We start from the raw sequence: 15064 nt of genomic DNA, 5'->3' as shown, positions 1-15064 counted from the left end.
TGGTTGTGCCCTGCCCTGCGATTGGCTGGCAACCGGTTCAGGGTGTCCCCCGCCTACTGCCCAAAGACAGCTGGGATGGGCTCTAGCACCCCCCACGATCCTTGTGAGGATTAAGTGGATCAGAAAATGGATGGATGGATGGATGGATGGATGGATATTCGAGCCTACTAGGCACTCAAAGCGCTTCACACTGACTCCTCATTCAGCTACTGATTGCGCACAGTGCCGTATACAAACGGAGTCTGGCCAACTCGCTCGACAGACAAATGTACTGGAAGGTGAGCTTTCAATATGAATGCCTTGATAACAAAATGGTGTGTCTTGAATGCTAAATGGTCTTTCATTTGTGGAACACTATTCGAGCCTAGGGCGGCCCGGTGGTCAAGTGGTCAGCGTGTCGACCTCACAGTGCAGAGGTCGTGGTTCAGTTCCTCTTGTCGACCTCACAGTGCAGAGGTCGTGGTTCAATTCCTCTCTGTGTGGAGTTTGCATGTTCTCCCCAACCCTGCGTGGGTTTTCTCCGGGTACCCCGGTTTCCTCCCACATTCCAAAAACATGCATGACAGGCCGGTTGAAGACTCTAAATTGTCCCTAGGTGTGAGTGTGAGTGTGGATGGTTGTGCCCTGCCCTGCGATTGGCTGGCAACCGGTTCAGGGTGTCCCCCGCCTACTGCCCAAAGACAGCTGGGATGGGCTCTAGCACCCCCCACGATGGAATGTATCGTGATTTTTGACAGTATTCTTATGAGTGACTCCCAAAACAGGTAAATTACAGTTACAACCACTTTACAAAAAAAAATCCAAATTGAACTGTGCTTTTCTAACGCTGATCCGAGAAATGGAGCTACTGATTGCGCACAGTGCCGTATACAAACGGACTGTGGCCAACTCGCTCGACAGACAAATGGACTGGAAGGTGAGCTTGCCACTGGTTGATTTATTTTTCCAGATTAGAACAAATGGACGGGTCTGGGAGTCATAAATGGCCGTGGACGGTGTCATACAGGCAGAAGATTTTTTTTTTTTAAATTCAGAAACAACGGGGATGTATCATTTTTGACAGTATTCTTATGAGGGACTCCCAAAACAGGTAAATCACAGTTACAACCACCTTACAAAAAAAAAATCCAAATTGAACTGTGCTCTTCTAACACTGATCCGAGAAATGAGCTGTTGTGTGGAAGGGACCGCCACAGTTGGATATGCAGGCCATAAATTCCAAAAATACCTAACCTGCTCCAAACTTTATTTTCAATCGTTCTCAAAATGACTTTGACGAAATCTGAGCCTTACACACTCCAGTCCTTCGAGCAGCTTTGTTTACTTAAACCGAACGTTGAGACGATAAGAATCACAACACAGACTTTGTGAAATTGCTGAAATAATAGTCGCTTCCTTGATAGGTGGGAAAACCCTTAATAAGACTGCTGTTACATCAGGAAGGGCATCTGGCATAAAAACCGCTTGTAACACACCCCTGATGTGGCAAACCCGAAAAAAACAAAACTGGCAAAAGACCATAACTTTTTAATGAAGGCTATACTTTGTATGTGTGTGCCATGACACTTTTTACACAGGCTTTCTCTGCATTCCTGCTTGATGAGTACAAACTACACAAATGTATTTTACAAGCATCCTGAAGCTAATTGTTGTTTGTGGTTCATGTTCCTTTTTCTCATTAAGTATGTGATTCACACCCCGAGATTGAGAGTTGACTGCCGTTGGTCAACGCCACAAAACAGTCTCTGCTTGACTGACTCACAGTACCGCTTATAGAGAGAAGACATTTGTCAGTCAAGTACATCAATCAAGACAAGGCAGTTTTATTGATAGAGCACATTTCCTACACAAGGCAACACCATGTGCTTCAAGTCCCACTTTAACTTGTCTTCTCTAAGGGTAAAATTAAAATCATTTTATTTTTTTCCCAGCAGGACCAATGTGACTGGGAAGAGCTGGGATCAATGAATAATAAAGGAACAAAACAGTGTTTATATTTTGTCAATATGTTAAGAATTAAGGAAGTTATGACATTTTAAAAGGCTTCAAAAAGCGGGTAAAAATGTCAGTAACTGTCTCCATTGTTACAATGGAATGGCCGGTGACTCAGTCTCTCTGCGAAGTGGTGTGTGGCTGTTTCAGAACAAGGAAGGGCAAAGAGAAGCATTTGTGAGTCGGATAAGCATATGGAATGATCGATATAAATATTCCAGCCAGCTATCAACACTTTTTGGGTCGTGAAAGATGCAGGAGCAGGTTCAAAGGCGACGCTGGAGTAGAATCTAAAGAAGACACACAGCTCTCAACCTGAAAGTCAGCATGTAACACAACAATGGTACCATTTGTATTTACCAATGCCAGAATGTATGTCACACCAAACCAAATAGCATTATAGAAAACGACAGTAGAGGTCTGATGCCACCATGATGATGAAGACGCTAGTCATCTTCTGACAGGAAAGCATCCATTGATTTTGAATGTCTTAGTTTGATGGAGGGTAGGATTAGTTTACCTTTTTGCTCTCCTTGGCAATTATTTCAATTCTGATTGAACATGACACAAGAATGGTATCAACATGAAAAACACGGAGACAAGGAAAGGTTGCGGGAAATGTTTTGGAGTCAGTTCTCAACTTACCAAAAATAAATCTGGGAACTCAAAGGCATTTCCAAGTTTTCATTCCTCGCTTCAATTTCCTGAAAATACAATCATTGTGAGGAATTTGAACACCGGCATCATTTTGAGCCCAACTCGTACAGTTGTCCCGCAGGAATTGTTGAGCTATGATGATCAAGGCCCGTCAGCATTCATAACATCATTTCATTTCATTAGGAAACCCACTAACATTTCCGTTTTATCAGCCCCTGTAGCATATTACTCATGGTGGGTAACTGCATGACTGCTTGGCTGCTAGTGAATCAAACGCAGACACAGACACATCTGGTAAACTAAATACATGAATCAAACACCAAATGGAACTATGATATATCTAAACTTCATGTAAATTATCTGTAAAATTCAGATGAGGTAATTTCATAGCTTGATCTTGCAAGGCTTCCCCTGGGACTGTTGAAAAAAATAATCATCGATGTAACACATGACGCCAGCAACAAAGGGAAATCAGAAATTTACACAATCTCCATATTAAAGAGATGTGCAATCAATCTGATATGGAGAGCCGTCATCATAGCTCGATATTGATCACATGAAACATATTAACAATAACAACAAAGAAGTTCAACAACTGTAAGAAGTGGAATGTTTTTGACTACGTAAAACTAAAATGACTAGCGGTGAGGCATGCCGTGAAGCTGAAGGAGTCCTATTGGGCCCTTTTGGCCTGTGGAACTCCGGACGCAGCTGATGGGTACTGGCTGGCCAAGCGGAATGCAGTCTTGGTGGACATCTCTGTGCGGCCAATGACACAGCGATCCATGTCATTGTCACATTGTCACTGTTCTGGGCAGAATTATCTGGCCCATCTCTCCATTAAAAATATCCATCCATCCATCCATCCATCCATCCATCCATCCATCCATCCATCCATCCATCCATCCATCCATCTATCCATCCATCCATCCATTTTCTGAAACGCTTATTCTCACAGAGTGTGCTGGAGCCTATCCCAGCTGTCCTCGGCCAGTAAGCGGGGGACATCCTGAAAAGGTTGCCAGCCAATCGCAGGGCACAAATAGACGAGCAACCATCCGCGCTCACACTCACACCTAGGGACAATTTAGAGTGTTTCATTAACCTGTCATGCATGCTTTTGGAATGTTGGAGGAAACCGGAATACCCGGAGAAAACCCACGCAGCCACGAGGAGAACATGCAAGCTCCACAGAGGAAGGCCAGAGCCGGAATCGAATCCTGCACCTTTGCACTGTGAGTCCGACACACTAACCAGTCGACTATTGGGCCGCCCCATTAAAAATAATTAAATGAAATAAAACTTGCCCCTTAAACACAAATTTTTGCCCACTCTGGCTCTAGATTCGCGGTGCCCACAATCGATCCTCAAAAGCCCCTATCCTGCATATTTTACACGTTTCCCTCCTTCAACACACCTCATTCAAATGATCAGAGGGACTCTTAAGGACCGGACGTGGGCACTTATGCTCTTGATGAAAATGGTGAGGGAGGTGTCATTTTCTGGAAGTAGCTAAATTAGTAACAATTAGTCTGGAAGTACATGTAGTAGTAACAGGAAGTAGCTAAATTATTTCAACATTTTTCATCTCCATATGTCTGCAACTACAGTTCGGCTGAGGTTATGGAAAGATCATACTATTTTTTTTCTTTCTTTTGTTTTGTTTTGCCAAGGTACACATATGAATGACATGGAATTACAGTATGTATGACTCAAAATACCAGCGTTGAACCACAACACCGGTATTTGTGAAGGATTGGGTGTTTACATCTGCCTGAAAGTTTGCTGACTTTGGTTCAATGTCCAGCGCTTCTTTTGTAGAGAGTACATTTCCTTTTAAGACAAACGTTTGTCTTTTTCATCCATGAATAGTGGCTTTTCTCAAGTTTACACAAACGGCTCTGTTTCTAAACCTCAGCCATCGGTTTATTGCCTTAACCTGATGTGAACCTTGCCCTGTTTGTCCATTTTAAATTTGGGACCCACATGAAACCCATTTTACTGTTGGTTTGTGAATCCAATCTGACACTTGGTGCAAATCCAACTGAGAGAATCAGAAGCACCTAATTGAAGCATCCATGCTTGTGATGTGTAACTGCAGCAAGTCATCTGCAATTTTCAGAAACATTGTTTGAATAACTCAATTGGTGCCAAAGACTTTTTTTTTTAACAATTACCATTCATTTTTAGAGAGTGGGCATCACACCATGTTCTAATTTGTAAAAAATGAAACTGGAAGTGGGCTTCACGGTTGTCGACTGGCGAACACGTCCGCTTCACAGTGCAGAGGTTGTGGCTTTGATCCTGGCTCCGGCCTTCCTGTGTGGAGTTTGCATCTTCTGCCCATGCCAGTGTGGGTTTTCTCCGGGTACACCTGTCATAGTTTTGTATTGCACCACTGTTCACTTTATCTCTACTCGATACTATGCACATTGTCGCACAGCTGTCATTGGGTGGCACTACTGCACAAGTGTACTCGCACATTACGGAAAGTCTGTGGACACTTGTATGTTATGTCCTTGTTTATCGTAGTTGCTTGTTATTGCAATACTAGTGTAACCTGGACTACCGGAGACCAATGCTTTGTGTGTTCTACATACTTGATCAATAAAGATGATTCTGATTCTGATTCTGACAAATACGGCAGCATGACAGCCTAGCAGTTAATACGTCTCCTTCACAGGCTTGAGTTCAAATGTCATCAGCTGCTTTCTGTGTGTTCTGATTTCATTGGATAATTTCAGTTGAACCAGGAGCATTTGTTTTTCTTGCACAGTTTTGTTTTTCTCTGTCAGACTTATTACATTAACTAATGTACATACCCAACTATTTTCAACACCCTGTTGCTGTCATAGCCCCACAACAAATGAAAATGTGGTGTAACTTTGCGCCATGGGAAAAATGTTATACATCAGTGATGCATGTTTTTCATCTGTCATCCTTGTATTTTTTTCAAATGATGTTTGTCAGCTCACCGCTTTTGCTGTGGCTTTACATCAATTTGTTTCCGAGTTGGAATCAATTACTCCTCATCATCTCCGAGTCAACATTTGGAATCTCAAGCCTTTTCTTGTCTCAGAGTTTAACCGCTGCATCATTGGGAGGATTTATACGGTCTAGTGTGGGAGCGCAGCGCAGTCTGTCATGGACCCATATGTCACGCAGCACTTCGAAATGTAACACTTTTCCCACACAATAGGTCCTCGTCCCATCCATCACGCGATACTGCACTTCTCAGTGCCAACGATAGATGTGCACCGTTTTGGCCTGTTATGATGCACCTGATAAATCTGCACCAATAAAGTAATGACTGCTAGTGTGACTTTTTTGTCCAAATCCAGTAAATATAAAACACATCTGCGCGAAAGCCCTTGCGGGCTTTAACATCAGTCTTCAAATGTAAATCCAGCTTTCTGTTGTCATTCCGTCAACGGCCCGAAATTAAATTCAGAATGCCAGCGATTTAGACTTTGTGGCGTAAGATATAGGTTTGAAGCCAAGCACTTAGTTGTAGTCTTCTTTCTCTCACTTTCATCAATCAGAGAATAACAACATTTGCCGTTCAGCTGTGTTTTCTTGACATTTTAAAATGAAAGTATTTTCATCACATCGGGGAGAGTACTGTAGTAAAAACTCCGTCCCACATCGTAGCCCATCCGTGCCGAGAATTGAGCTAGGATGAGGGATTGCAAGATGACAGATTTAAGAATTACAACAAAAAGTACACAAATGAGGTGACCTTCAGGAATATCATTATACTGTTTGTCTAAGTCCTTCACTCTGGTTCTTTTATTATTTCTGTGAATTTATCATCTTAAAATAAAAATGTTCAAGTTCATTAATAACATACTGCCCTGCAATTGGCTATCAACCAGTTCAGGATGTACCCCGCTTACTACCTGAAGACGGCTGGGATAGGCTCCAGCACACCCGCGACCCTCGTGAGGATAAATGGATTAGAATATGGATGGATAGCTTAATAACATATTTAAAAAATTATCCAGGGAACCTGCTGACCTAGTGGTTGGAACATCTGCCTCCCGGCTCTGTATCCTCCAAGTACTCCAGCTTTCTCCTACTTTGTAAAAACATTTGGTTAAAAGAACAATCCGAATTTTCCAAAGGTACAAATGTAAGTGATTGTATGTGCCTTGCGATTGACTTGTGACGTGTCCAAAGTCACCTGGGACCCTGGATAGTTCACTGTGACCCTAATGAGGACTAGCACTAAAAGGATGGATCGATGGATGGATATACAGGACAGTCCCGGAAATATTGTTAGGACATGACCATTCCTTTGAGTTTAAATGCACTACCAGATTTTTAAACAAACAAACAAAAAAAAAACAAAAAAAATGTTTTTGTTTTTTTACGCTGGTGAGTAGCATTGATTTCTGTTGTTTCAACATCTGTAATCCAGAGGTTATTTCCCATTTTTAAAAGTGTAGTTTACATTCACACAGGAGGAATTAGATGTAATGCAATATGTCAATCACTTGGAATATGAGGGATGTTTTGTGTTGAAATGCGACCACATGTCTGGATGAAGTATGCTAGAAAAACAGAGTGACACCCAAAACTGCGAGGTGGAGGCATGAGAAAGAGTGTAGTTGTTATTTTAACATCCATCTGACAACTACGCCCACTTGACGCGTTTGCATCTTGCCCCATCTGATATTTCATCAAGCCTGTGACCGAGGCTCCAAATGGAATAGGGCTTGAAACTGGAGAGAGAATTTGGATTTTATTAAAGTACACTCCCATTTCGTCAGGTCAACCAGAATTTTGAGTGGTCAGCTCTCTTATAAGCATGTATTGACGTGTATTGCTATTGTCATACACCTCTGCCATTTTTGTTTAGCATTCTGCAGTGTGTTTTCTAAGCAGTCTACACAGATTTGCGTCTATGTAAGTAATCGCTAGAGCTAGAGGATTCTGTGACGTGAAGTCAGAGATTTGTTTCCAAACACATAATTCACGACCAAAGATAATTGCTGAAAACGTGCAGAGACCAGAAACTATGTAGTACTCAGTTTTGGGGCTGTAGTGTCAAAAGTGTTTTTCACCATTTCAATTTTCCTCGTTCATGGAGTATTGCTCCTCTCATCGTGTTTGGACAAACTGACATCATCATTATTATGGCCGTCAAAACAGACATCATCGTTGTTCATGGCAGGCTATATTGGTTTGTACGTCCTCCTAACAGTGCAGAGGTCGCAGGTTTGAATGTGCCAGTTCTCCCCATGCCTGTGTGGGTTTTCTCATGGTTTCCTCCCACATTCCAAAAACATGCTTGGTAGGTTAATGGAACACTCTACATCACAGGTGTGAAACTCAAGGCCCGGGGGCCCGATATGTGGCCCACGAAAGCAAATCAAGCATGTCAAGTTCCATGATGCTTGCTAAAGTCTGAACCAAAATTTCAAAATGTCATATGTAATCCACAATAACAGTCATTATTCTTGACTTGTGATTTCAAAACTAGTTATCCATCAATTTGTTGTACGCTGTATATGTAATATGTGGAGGTGATTAAACATTTGTATGGTTTCCCAAAATTCATAATGGCCTTAACCATAACTACAATGTGGCGCATGACAAAAACAAGTTTGACACCCCTGCTACATTGTAACTCGGTGTGACTGTGAGTGGTTGTGAATGGTTGTTTGTCCAAGAACACCCTGCGATTGGCTGGCAATCAGGACGTAACCCGCTTACTGCCCGAAGTCAGCTGGGATCGGCTCCTGCATGTCCGCAGTGGCTCGGATAATAATAATTACTTACTTCATTTTGAATTTGTTTTGAATGAGGTGAAGAGAATTTAACCACTGTATTATAAAACCAACCAAAATAAGATACTGTAATATTTATTGACATTAGCATCTGATTGGTAAAATTAATTTGTACATGTACTGTAATTGCTTTTGAAGTACTGTATTTGTTTTGCTCATTTGTATTGAACAGCCACTTTCTCTATGATTAAGCTTCATGTCTGTGGCTGTACGATTATTTTTACACTTATATTTTTCTTGTCTTGTCTTAACCCTAACGCTAGAAAAAAAATAGTTGGGTGGAGATAATACACTCACTAAGGTGATATCTCATATGTCTCTCTATGTCATGATGGGAGTTGAAACAGTTTTCTTGAATTTTGATTGAAATGTTGGTTGAACTCAACAGTAAGTTGAAAGGCTTTCATTCTATTTTGCATCAAACTCTCGCTCACTGCATTGGGTGGGAACACACAATGGAAGACGTGATGTATGTAACGGGCATTGACAACTCCAAAAGTATGTTTTCTTGACCTCTCTATTCCAGGTGTTTCTCCTTTTGCAGGTCCCCTTCAATTTGCCTGTGTAAAAAGGACAAAGGAAAATGGCAAGGATGTGTAAAATGCAAAGAAAATAATTTTAGGGAATTGGGAACAGCTGTCCTTTGACAGATATTGTTGAAAAGAACTTAAGCCCACGTTCATATTTGCCAAAATGATTTAATGTTTTTTTTTTCCAGTGTTTGCATGTCTATCATTGAGGCCCACATGCTGCTTTGGGACTCACATGGTGTTTTTTTCTTCTTCGTTTTTTGAATAGGTTTAATGGATTTGATTTAGATTTCCCTTGAACAAATCTCGATTATTTACTACTTTTTTCCACTCTCCATCTTCTTTTTCTTTGTCCTCTCACTCAGCCAAACAGTAATGACAGCATGTCACTCACAATTGAAAGCTTGCGTACGTTCTCACTCCACAGGGGCTGAGGCGAAACACAAGATACAGCAGACGACAGGAAGGGAGGGGAAAGACTGAGATGATGCAAAGCAGATTTTGATGAGTGATTGATTTGGTGTCGTGCTCAAGTTCACATTCAAATCAGCCAAGCTTGCCTCTAGCATCTTTTAGGTTTTAGACGATGGATTATAGTCTTCTCTTTGCGCTTTTGTCACATTTTATCATACAATTATAATGTAAAAAATTCACAATTTCCCTCAGTATTATACACATGGCAGCCCACTCTTCTTTGCAGTACCTTTGAAGCTACATCAACTTGGACGGAGGGCGTCAGTGCAGAGCCATTTTCAAATATCTCCAGATATGTTCAATTGGATTCAATTCTGGGCTTTGGCTGGGCCTCTCAAGGACATTCACGCAACCGTCCTGAAGTCACTCCTTTGATATTTTGACTGTGTGAAGAGTCACTGTCTTGCTGAAAGATGACAAGTTGCCCTCGTCATAGGTCAAAAGCGTTCTCAACGATCCAGGATGTCTCTGTACATTCCCTAAACCATGACTAGTCTGTGCTGCTGAAAAATATCCCCACAGCTGTCAGCGTAATTCACTGTAGGAATGGTATTGGCTTAGTGATGACCTGTGCCTGCTTTATTCCAAACATGATGTCGAGCATTCATGCCAAAGAGTTCAGTCTTTTGTTTCATCAGACCAGAAAATTTGGTCTTGCATGATCCAAGAGCCTTTCGGGTGCCTTTGGGTGAATTTCAGGTGGTTAAAAAAAATAATGCAACTATGGGTTAAAAAGGCTCCGATCCCACTTGGATTAAATGAATAACCCACAAACATTTTGGATGGGCGGGGGGGGGGGGGGGGTTGGGGAGTAGGGCTAGGTTGTTGAAACGCTTTTTGGGTTGTTTTGTAGAAAAGAGCCCAGTTTTTGGGGAATGATTTCTGGGCTACTCATTTGACCCAGCGTTATGAGTGAAATGAATAACCAGGTAGCAGCTGGTCCCTGTTTGACCTATAAATGGGTATTTTTGAACCAACCGTTTCAAAAATAGCGTACTGTTGTTGTTGTTGCCATTCTAATACAGTACACGCGGCTAATTAGTGGATTGCTGCAGAGGTGATTGTCCTTCTGGAAGGTGCTCCTTTTTCCACAGAGGAACGCTGCAACAGTGACCGTTGTGTTCATGGTCACTAGCTTGATGAAATCTCCCACCGCCAAATGACAGGCTCTACTGCTTTCCTCCATTTACAGATGATGGAGGCCACTAGGCTCACTGGAACCTTCAAAACAGCAGAAATGTTTCTGTTCTCCAGATCTTTGCTTTGAGACAATTCTGCCTCTGTGGTCTTTAGACAATTCCTTTGACTTGATGCTTGGTTTGGACTCTGACTCGCACTGTTAATTGTTGGACTTTCTATAGACTGGTAGTTGCCTTTCTCAATTATGTCTTATCGAACTGAATTAACCACAGGTTGACCAATTCAGCTGGAGAAAGATCTCAAGGATCGCCATTTTTGAGATTTGTGGTAAAGGATTTTTTTGTTTTATATTTTTTAAGAAAAAAGCATAACATTTTCACATTGACATTATGGGGTCTTATGTGTGAACTTTTGAGGGTGAAAAGAATTGATTGGGAATATGGCTGCCCCATAATACCTAGTGGAAAAAGTAGGGGGGTTGCGAATACTTTTCAGATGCACTTTATTATTAAGTTTCGTTACCTTGACAGATTGAAGGGAAGGCTATTTCTGACACATATCCATCTACAAAGTAGAATGTAAAAGATGCCGCAGAAAAGTTTGGCTGATGTGACTGTACAGTTTATTGAAAACATGAATCCTGTCAGATGGCTCCAATAAAATGTTCATCTCCTAAACTTAGATTGGGGTTTCCCAAATTATAAATGTGATTTCTTTTGTGGGATCCATATTTCAGCTTGACAACCAATGAATGCATTTTACTCAGGGACTCCCTGAACCGCTTGCCAACCAACGAACAAACATCCGCACTCACACTCACACATAGCGACAATTTTTGAGTGTACAATCAGCCTGCCATGCATGTTTTTGGAATGTGGGAGGAAACCGGAGTACCCGGAGAAAACCCACACAGGCCCGGGGAGAACATGCAAACTCCACACAGGCAGGCCGGAGACGGGATTGAACCACGACCACTGCACTGTAAGGTTGACACGCTAACCACTCGGCCACCGCCTGTTTTTCCAAGCAGTCAGTTTCATTTTAATTTCTCTTCTAAATGAATTGAAAGTCCAGAGAGTTTTGTAATTTAGCCAGTGCAAGTATTGCTCCTCTCATCGTGTTTGGACAAAGTGACATCATCATTATTACAGCCGTCAAAACAGACATCATGGTTGTTCAGCCCATTGACAGTGCAGACTGTTTAACATTTCTGGAAGTGGGTAAAACACAGGAGCCATCCTAACGCTGGCTGATTATACTTGTGTACTTCCTGTCACTCCTATCTTCCAAGTCACTTTCTGAGGCATATATTTTCATTGATACCCACTCGTTGTCTGATGGCCTCAATATGTCGCAAAGGTCCTGTTGGAGAAATAAACAGTTAGCTGTTTCTTTGGTCTTCCTGGTTCTGATGAGAGGAGCAGACTGCAAAGCGCTGGCTCCATTGCAGTGTGCTGGTCCGCTCGTAAGGAGACCTTTTGGAAGTCAGCCTTACGTGGCCAAATCACACCACAAAGGTCAGTTAAGATGAGCCTCTATGCATGCTTTCACACAAATAAAGCCACGCTCTTGGAAAAGTCAGGAAGTGTACCTACCAAAGATGAATCAAGATATCCATATGGGGGAAAAAAAAACATCCATCTGGTAAAGTTAGTGAAATGTCACGTTTGTTCAGGAAAAATAAACTGGGTTGAGCATATTTTTCCAATTTTTCTATATAAGGATGGAAGTTTTTGGATGTTTGTGGAAACGGTGGCTTAAAGTCAGCTGTTGACGTCTGTGGTGAGCCTCTGACTCGCGCGAACATGTCAATCTGGCAGTCACCAAGTTTGTACTGTTCCTTACTTTTGGTATAGTGGAACCTCAATTGTTAAATGACCCTAAAGTCAGACAGTCGTTCTATCTGTCTATCTAAATTCTAAAAATACATTACAATCTGTACTGTACTTATGTTTTTAAAATGTATTTCAATATAGGTATCTAGTGCAGTGATTCCCAACCAGTGTTTCTTATTCATTTAGAAGATCCGAAAATTATTATTTATTTACAACATGTAATGTATCTTTGTCTATATAGTCAAACATAGACCCATAGTTCTACCAAATAAATGCTCTTCCATTAAATGGCAGAAGCTGCATAATTATTCTGTCCTCTGCACTTGTAGTATTTTTGTTTGGTGGTGTGCCGTGAGATTTTCTTTTATAAAATATGTTCCTTGGCCCAATAAAAGTTGGGAAACACCGTTCTACTATGCACTGTAAGTTTACTTACTTGCTGTAATTTTGCCTTAGCATTTGTTAGAACAGAAAAGACATTTACTGGAATGGTTAAAGATGTGACAATTCTGCCAAAATATCCACACTTGTTTCCAGTGTTTGTGGAATAACATTTCATAAGAAAAGAGAACAAAAAAACCCCCCAACCATTCCTTCACCTAACATTTTCTTATGTTAGATTCATTAACTTTGTTTCCACTGCTGGAACAAACTGAATCCTGATGTTCAGGAGGCTGGTTTTGGTCATACATTGGGTTTAAGTTAGAAAGGTAATCATGCCAAAAATCACTGAGGCAACATGTAGAGTGGGTCCATCACAACCAAATTGGGGTTGAAATGATTCCGCTTGGCTTACGCTGTTCATCTCAAGTAGCCACAGGGGTTTGGAGGCATCTTTATCATTAGTCACGGTTGTGTGTCTGGACCCTGAACACATATGACACTTGGTTGCGAGTCACCAGATGTACTGATACCTCATGATGTACTGGGAGTGTTGGCACATAGTTGGTTTAAGAACAAAACACAATTGGTCGCAAATGTGAAAGACAATAGAGAGAGCATTGTGTGATGATTGAATTGCATTGTGACAAGAATTTGAAGAGTGGAAATATTTTACAATGACGACAAAACAAGACAGAAGTGACCCATTCATTAGGTTCTCTCGAGTCTGGAATTTCCCCTCTCACAGCCAAAAACACAGTCATGCACAGATCATGTACACTGAAACTCTCAGAAGGTCAAATATAGTTTCCTTTCTTCTGAAGCCAGCACATTTCATCAATAAATGCAAACTTTACTCAACAAACTTGAATGGAAATTTGCCATGTCATCTTTATTTTGGGCCGAATTGATGGAAGGAATAGTGTTTATTTACAACGGTAGTCGCAGCAATGTTTGCACTACTTACATGTGTAGATCCATCCATCCGTTTAACCTTATTAGGATCACGGTTAAGTTGGTGCATATGCCAGCTGACTTTGGGTGAGCTACATGGATACCTACCTAGCATTTGGGTGTGTGTGGAGTTGGGGGGTGGGGTTTCTGAACATGGGGAGGGCGTGACAACTCCCCACAGGAAGCCCAGAGCTGAGATTTGAACCGTAGACCTCCGAAATGTCTGTTTGACATACTGACAATGTGTCCATCATGCTTGCAACATCCTAAAAAGTGTCAGTTTTAAAGACTTTTTCTTTCCTTGTCTGTACCGCAGCAACAGTTCTTTTGTTTAAAGTTCCAAAAGATTAAACTTGCTGGCCAGGAAAAGAACCACTGGTGGAAATGAGCACTGCCACAAGTGTATTTATAAGTTGGCCTTGACAAGAAAAGAGGTACCGCCTTCAAGTAATAAATAGGACTTCCAACGTTTTTTCTCACACACAAATATAAAACAAAACAAAACATAAAAAAAACAACTAAGGAACGGGCATTTTCATGATCATCACTGAATCCCATTGATTATCAAGGGAGATGCACACAAAACTGGCTCAACTGCATTATTTTTGAACAGCTCCTATTTTCTCATAGGCCAATGAAATTAAGCAATGCAGAATATGTTAGCTTGATATGTAGGTCACCTAAAGTAGTGGGGACTGATGTGGGCAATGGGCGATATTAGTAAATGCAAAGTAAATGTCATTTGTGTACAGCATTTGTAGCATCCGATCTGCAACATGTCTCTTTTCAGCTCACATCTGTGTCTGAGAGCATTGCGTTGCCGAGGGAGAGGGTGTCACTTCTCCGCATAAACGCTCACGGAGGAATACAAACACAATTCATCACAAGTGAATTACAACTAATGCTACTTTGTACTGTCATCCACAATTGCTACTTTTAGTAGGAACAGACGCAAACAGTTTAAACACTTATCCTTCCACTATTTTGCAACTGTTGCTTAGCTGTCGAGATCTGTGACTGAGTGTTTCTCCACTGCATTCAACAAGTAGAGTTGCATGACATTTTCTTGACTAGAACCCACACTTATTAAAAACTGTGCACGTCAAAAACATTAAACTGTTTTATCTGAATGAAAAATGAAAATGTTTACTACGTACAATAAATTATAATTAATGAACCAGTTATTTTGTCAAATACTTTTAAATAATGTTTAATGGACACATACAATATTTGACTGTTTTTCCATTGGTTTACTCTGCTGTCTGCAGCCAGGCCAGCATTGCAAATGCGAATCTGTTCGCAATTGCCT

Source organism: Hippocampus comes, unplaced genomic scaffold (assembly GCF_001891065.2).
Source record: "Hippocampus comes isolate QL1 unplaced genomic scaffold, H_comes_QL1_v1.1 scaffold242, whole genome shotgun sequence".
In the NCBI taxonomy this organism is placed as follows: Eukaryota; Metazoa; Chordata; class Actinopteri; order Syngnathiformes; family Syngnathidae; genus Hippocampus; species Hippocampus comes.
The sequence above is the reverse complement of the archived record's forward strand: the minus strand, read 5'-3'. Positions refer to the sequence as shown.